Raw genomic sequence first — 6,402 nt, 5'->3', positions numbered from 1 at the left:
TGATGTCCATTTTCTCAGATATGATCGAAGAAATTATGGAAGTTTTCATGGTCGACTTCTCGATCTTTGGGACGACCTTCGATCATTGTCTAGAAAATTTAGACAGAGTCTTACAGAGATGCCAAGAGAAGGACCTGATCCTCAACTGGGAGAAATGTCAGTTCATAGTCCGTGAAGGCATCGTTTTAGGACACTTAGTGTCCAAAAGAGGGATAGAGGTGGAAAAGGCGAAGATTGAAGTCATTGAACAACTTCCGCTTCCCATCAATGTGAAAGAAATCAGAAGCTTCCTTGGCCATGCCGGATTCTATCGAAGGTTCATCGCAAACTTCTCCCAGATTGCTAGACCCCTCACAAGTCTCCTAGCCAAGGATGCTCCTTTTCAATTCACAGATGAGTGCCATAAAGCCTTTGACACGCTCGAAAAGGCACTCATCTCGGCTCCAATCATTCAACCCCCAGATTGGAAGCTCCCGTTCGAGATCTTGTGTGATGCTAGTGATTACGCGGTGGGGGCCGTACTTGGTCAAACAAAGGATAAGAAGCATCACGCGATCGCGTAAGCAAGCAAGACACTTACTGGAGCTTAGCTCAATTATGCCACAACAGAAAAAGAGCTCCTAGCAGTTGTCTTCGCTATCGACAAGTTTAGATCCTATTTAGTGGGTACCAGGGTCATCGTCTATACAGACCATGCCGCACTCAAGTACCTCTTCACTAAAAAGGATACTAAATCGAGGTTGATTAGATGGATTCTTCTACTCCAAGAGTTTGATTTGGAAATTAAAGATAAGAAAGGAGTAGAGAATTCAGTGCTGGATCATTTATCGCGTATGACCAATATGAATACCCAAGACCCGCCGATAAATGACTTCCTACGGGATGATATGCTTCTCAAGGTAACAGCTTCGCACCCCTGGTATGTGAATATCGTAAATTTCATGGTTTCGGGGTATATACCCCCAGGGGAAAGCAAAACGAAGTTAGTGCACAAGAGCAGACGCCACCTATGGGATGCACCATATCTGTACTGAGTCTGTGCAGATGGGTTACTTAGACGTTGTGTACCCACGGCAGAAGGACAAAACATCATAGAGAAATGCCATGCGGCACCATATGGAGGTCCCTATGGTGTATTTCGCACTCAAGTGAAAATCTGGCAGAGTGGTTTCTATTGGCCATCTATGTATGAAGATACAAAGAACTTCATCCGCAGATGTCCAAACTGCCAGAGGCATGGAGGGATCATAGCTCGCGATTCAATGCCCCTGAACTACAATCTTCAGGTCGAACTTTTTGATGTCTGGGGTATTGATTACATGGGACCTTTTGTAAGATCCCAAGGATGCGAGTATATTCTGGTCGCCGTAGATTACGTCTCCAAATGGGTCGAAGCCATGCCATGCAGAGCCGCTGATGCAAAGCATGCCCGTAAGATGTTCCAAGAGATTATCTTTCCAAGGTTTGGCACACCATAGATGGTAATCAGTGACGGAGGGTCACACTTCATTGACTCGGCCTTCCGGAACTTTCTCAAGGAACTAGGGACAAGGTACAACATCGCGACTCCGTATCACCCTCAGACCAGCGGTCAAGCAGAAACATCTAACAAGCAAATCAAGAATATTCTGCAGAAGACCGTGAATGAGATGGGGAGGGGATGGAAGCTGAAATTACCGGATGCATTGTGGGCATACCGTACAGCATACAAGACACCCATTGGAATGTCATCCTATCAGCTTGTCTACGGGAAAACTTGCCACTTACCCGTAGAGCTGGAGCACAGAGCGCATTGGGCTATCCGCATTGGACTTGCTACGGGTCACAAGGACCTCTATTAGGAGTCACTTCTTAAGAAAGGTCATTATCATAGGTTTAGTTAGGGCGCTAGTCTTAATCGAGTCATTTAGGTTTAGGTCAATCTAGTCGCGCTCAGGTCTTTATTTCATCAAGATTTGTGAACTTTGGCTCCCCGGTGTTAATGCCTACAGAGCCTCATTATCTTTCATATTTGGTTTGTTTTGTCTATGATCGAAGAGCAGGTCAAAAACAAGAGTGGGGGAGATCCCACGACGCTACACATCTACGATCACATTCACACGTCACGTGCACCTCCCAAGTTTGCACTACCTCACTTGTTTACTCCCTTTAGCATTTCTAAACATGAGCATATCTTTTCAAATCCTTGAACATGTTTAAGAAATTTGCTAATAAGAGCTCTTGATAGATGCCTTGCATAAATATTTTCTATACCGCACTTAGGTTTGTGAACCATATTTTATAGGACCCATGATGCTTAATTGTTGACTAACGTGACATGTCTGGTTAACGTTGTTCGTTTCTTTCATGTTGACCAGTCTGGGATTCTTAGTTAAAAAAACAACGAAAACTAAGTTCTTGGTCTTATCTCTTTATCAACCATGCTACCAGAGCCATATAAAAATCCCATGCTATGTCTCTCGGCTACATGATTGAGCTTGATCAAATTTTGTGACCGATCATGGTTCTGCTCTATTTATGCACTTGATTTAAGGTTTTATGTTCAGATGAATCTTGTGCTCCTTAAACACTGTCTGACAATGTTATCGAAAAAGAGAGAGAGAGAGAGAGAGAGAAGATGGCATGCCAAAGAAGCATGACCCAGCAAATAAAATCAATCATAAAAAGGAGCACATATTTATCTGTGCACTAACCTGATCAGTCATAAATATCAGTATACACCTGTGGATCCAATCTTTGATCTTGCAACAGATTTGGGCCAAGCAGACGACATTCTACCTCATCCATCGAAACTCCATCTATACCATCAGAGCCGGTGAGGTAAAATAGGGATAAATGCTGGTAAGAGGCTACGAGCGATTCTGAGAGACCCATGGAGGAGAGTAAGACAATGAACAATTTTATAATAATATTTTTCAAAATCCCCAAGTCTGGCAACATGACAGGATGACACTTGAAGCCAAGATCATTTTGTTCTTCAACAACTCAAGATATCATGATAGACACATTCAAGTTCACAAGCAAGAGCAAGGTATGAAATAACTTTTGTGCAGGATATTCTATCAGGAAGCTATCGGCTCACCTTAGTCCTGACCTTTACTCGGGACGAGCAAAGGGCCAAGTGTGAGGGATCTTGTTGACGGTCATTAACGACCAATTTTGACCGTCAACTCCTGCACAAAAGGGAACCACAAAGTGGAATAAATGCTAGCATAGGGTTTATTTATTAACAAATTCCACATATGGTGCTTGAGAATGTGTGCAGGTGGTTTTGAACTAATTTTGCAGGTTTCAAGTACACTTTGGCCCGACATAAATCGCAGAAATTAGCAGAGCACCGATTCAGGCTCAAATGGACCAAGTGTAGCCCAAGAATCCAGTTCAGACCACTCAAGACAGGCCAAGCCCAACTGGATTAAGACAAGGAGGCCCAGGACAACCTGCTGGATGAAGCTGGGGGCGGTTGGCCCACCTGGCAGGCCGACCGACCTACTGGTCGGCCAACCAGGCCCATGGGCCCCATCGCCTCAGCTTCGACACATGGCGCCTCCCTGCTGGTTGCTTAAGTCGGTTCCAGGTGCTTCAGCTCGTGGCTCCCTCCTATAAATACAAGGGGAGGGGGTAGAGGAATGGACACACACATCACACCCTCTCAACTCACCTTTCTCCCTTGGAGCTTGAGGCCTTCATCCTAGATTGTTGGGTAGACTAGGAGGTGTAGAAGAAGAGGAGGAGAGTGAGGAGGAGTCAAGGGAAGTGCCGGGTCTGTCAGCACTCTTCTCCGCTTGTACCTCGATGGATGCTTATTCGGTTGTAAGTGTTCGAGACTTTCTTTGTTTGTTTATTTGGAGTTAGAGTTTAGATCGCAAGTTATCATCTCTGCCTTATATTAGGTGATGTGTATGCTAGCGAGTAGCATTTGATCTTAGCTTAAGACCCCGGATAGAAAAGGGTAGTCTTGGCCAGGGCTAAGGTTAGTAGAGAAAGGCGTAGACGTGGTGTCTAGGCTGGACTATACCACTCAGTTGTCTGATAGTCCCATAGTTTGTAGAGGTAGTCGGCAGGTGGTGACAGCCCTGTTCGAGCCTTTTAGTAATCCTCCACGTTCGGATATTAGATAGAGCACATATTGGAACTACCAGTTTGCATAAGTCGGTCGATACCTTTAGCTCGAAGTATAACGGCGACGTGATCTCTTCTTCTAGCCATAGATTCTAGATATAGAAAGTCCTCTCTTTTGTCTTCTCCACACCGGCGCGTGTGTTCTTGGATGAGCCTGAACCTGTAGATAGCGTACTCATTCCTCAGTGGATACAATACCCTGGAATACTCTTGGGTGAAAGCTACATCGGTATTGGTACGCTTGCGGATTTTATTCGTGACGTTGCAAAATACCAACAGTCTTCAACTTGAGCTTTGCTTTTAGGGATTTGTGATATGACCATAGACATTCTTATAGACCCTTTGACACGATAGGCAAAGCCCTTGCCCTCTTAATAGTACCGGTTTTCCTAGTGGTCCTTAATCTTGTTAGCCACAAAAAAGTGGTCCTTAATCTTGTTCGGCACCTCCTAAGAGACTTTTAAACAGCTCGGGGCGTAGATGTTGAAGAACCAATCACCACAAAGGTTAGTGCCATGGTTGTCATATCAATCACCAAAATTGTTCATACCTTTGGAGTTTGCAAGCTACCATGATGCTCCAATGGTCCAATGGTATGAAGTTTACACTCTTCCCCTTTTTGGTGATTGATGGCAACCATGGTGACAACAACAACCAAAACAAGGCACAAAGGAAATACAAGAAAGAACAATGCGCAAAGCCAAAGAGATAAACAACAAGAGCTAGGGCAAAGCACAATATTACCTTGTTATGGTGGAGATGTGAGCAAGTTATGAACATTGAAGTGAATACCCAACTTGCATCACATTTGATCTTCCCATTTGACATTTATCTTCCCCTTTTAACACGAAACCAAACCAATGAGCACAAGGGGTTGTATCTTTCTTCCTCTTCAACTTGCCATAAGTGATTCAACATAAGATAGAGGAATCTCCCACTTGATTGTCACCAAATCTTTCCTCCTTTAATACTCTCCCCCTTTGACATTTATGATTTGATCCATAAAGAAGAGTTGCCACTTGTTGTCACACTTGTTGTCACCGAATTCTCTCCCCTATGACATTAAGCACCAAAAAGAATAGTTAGTAGCACAAAGCTTAAATGACAAAAGATAGAGCATACCGGTTCTTCTTCTTCTTCTTTGTCATGTACCCTCCTTGACATCAAGATGAGGAGGATGAAACAAAGTGTAGAGAAACCACTTGAAATATGATCAACTTGTGAACCACTTGCGAGATTATCATTTGTAGTGCTCCTGCAACTTTGATCAAAAAAACCACTTGTAAAAAGAACTTGGAAGAGATACCATTTGTGAAGATAATGCCATTTGTAGAAACCATCTTGGAGAGAGCAAAGAATACCACTTGTAAGAACAAAACTCTTTCCAAGAAATCCATAAGCACTTGAAGACATGTACCCATGAACCATGACCATAAGGTACTATAGGTTAGCAACTCAAAATACTTAGAGACTCTTGTTATGGGAGCTCTTAGCACTTAAGAAGCCACATGTCTAGAGTTCTTGTTATGGGAACCCCAAGCATGTTACCATATAGCATTGCTTAGCATATGTCATGATTGCACTTCGTAGAGAATGAAGATTCTTGTTATGGGAACCTTCATCATTGAGAATAACCATGCTTCAATTAATCAATCCTTGCATAGCTCCCCCTAGAGATGATCATCCATTATAAATATCGGCTATAGCTTGGTACCCTTCACCAGTCATTTTGACCACCATTGTAGTGTCTTGCTCTTACTTTCTCTAGGCACAAGGTCAAATAACTATTATTGATATCAGACCAATTTGCTCGAGAGCCATTGCTCACCGGAGGGTCACCGGAGCTGCCTAAGTCCTCCACCTCCTCGTCCCATGCCCCTTCTTCATAAGTGTCATTGTAGTCGCCGCCGGGTGCCTGCGGAGGGCCAGCACTCCTCGCTGCACGCGCACCGCGACCCCCACGTCCGTGGGTACCTCCACGGTTAGACGTTGTGGCACGCACACCGTGACCCCACGGCGGCTCGGTGCGGCCGATGCAGAGTTGCTATGCCCACGGCCAACGCCGCCTGCCCTCGAGGATGACCGCTATGCCCACGGCCAACGCCGCCTGCCCTCGAGGATGACCCGGCGAAGAGGAAGGCGTAGTTGCCTCCACTGTAGGTAGGACATGGCGGCATGGTGTTGCCTTGGACACCATGGTTGCCTGCTAACGATGAAACACCGAAGTTCAGTTGCCGGCCCCATAGCGCACCTCGAGCCGGTCAGCCCGCACCTCCTCCA

Source organism: Panicum virgatum, chromosome 5N (genome assembly GCF_016808335.1).
Source record: "Panicum virgatum strain AP13 chromosome 5N, P.virgatum_v5, whole genome shotgun sequence".
Taxonomy (NCBI): Eukaryota; Viridiplantae; Streptophyta; class Magnoliopsida; order Poales; family Poaceae; genus Panicum; species Panicum virgatum.
The sequence above is the reverse complement of the archived record's forward strand: the minus strand, read 5'-3'. Positions refer to the sequence as shown.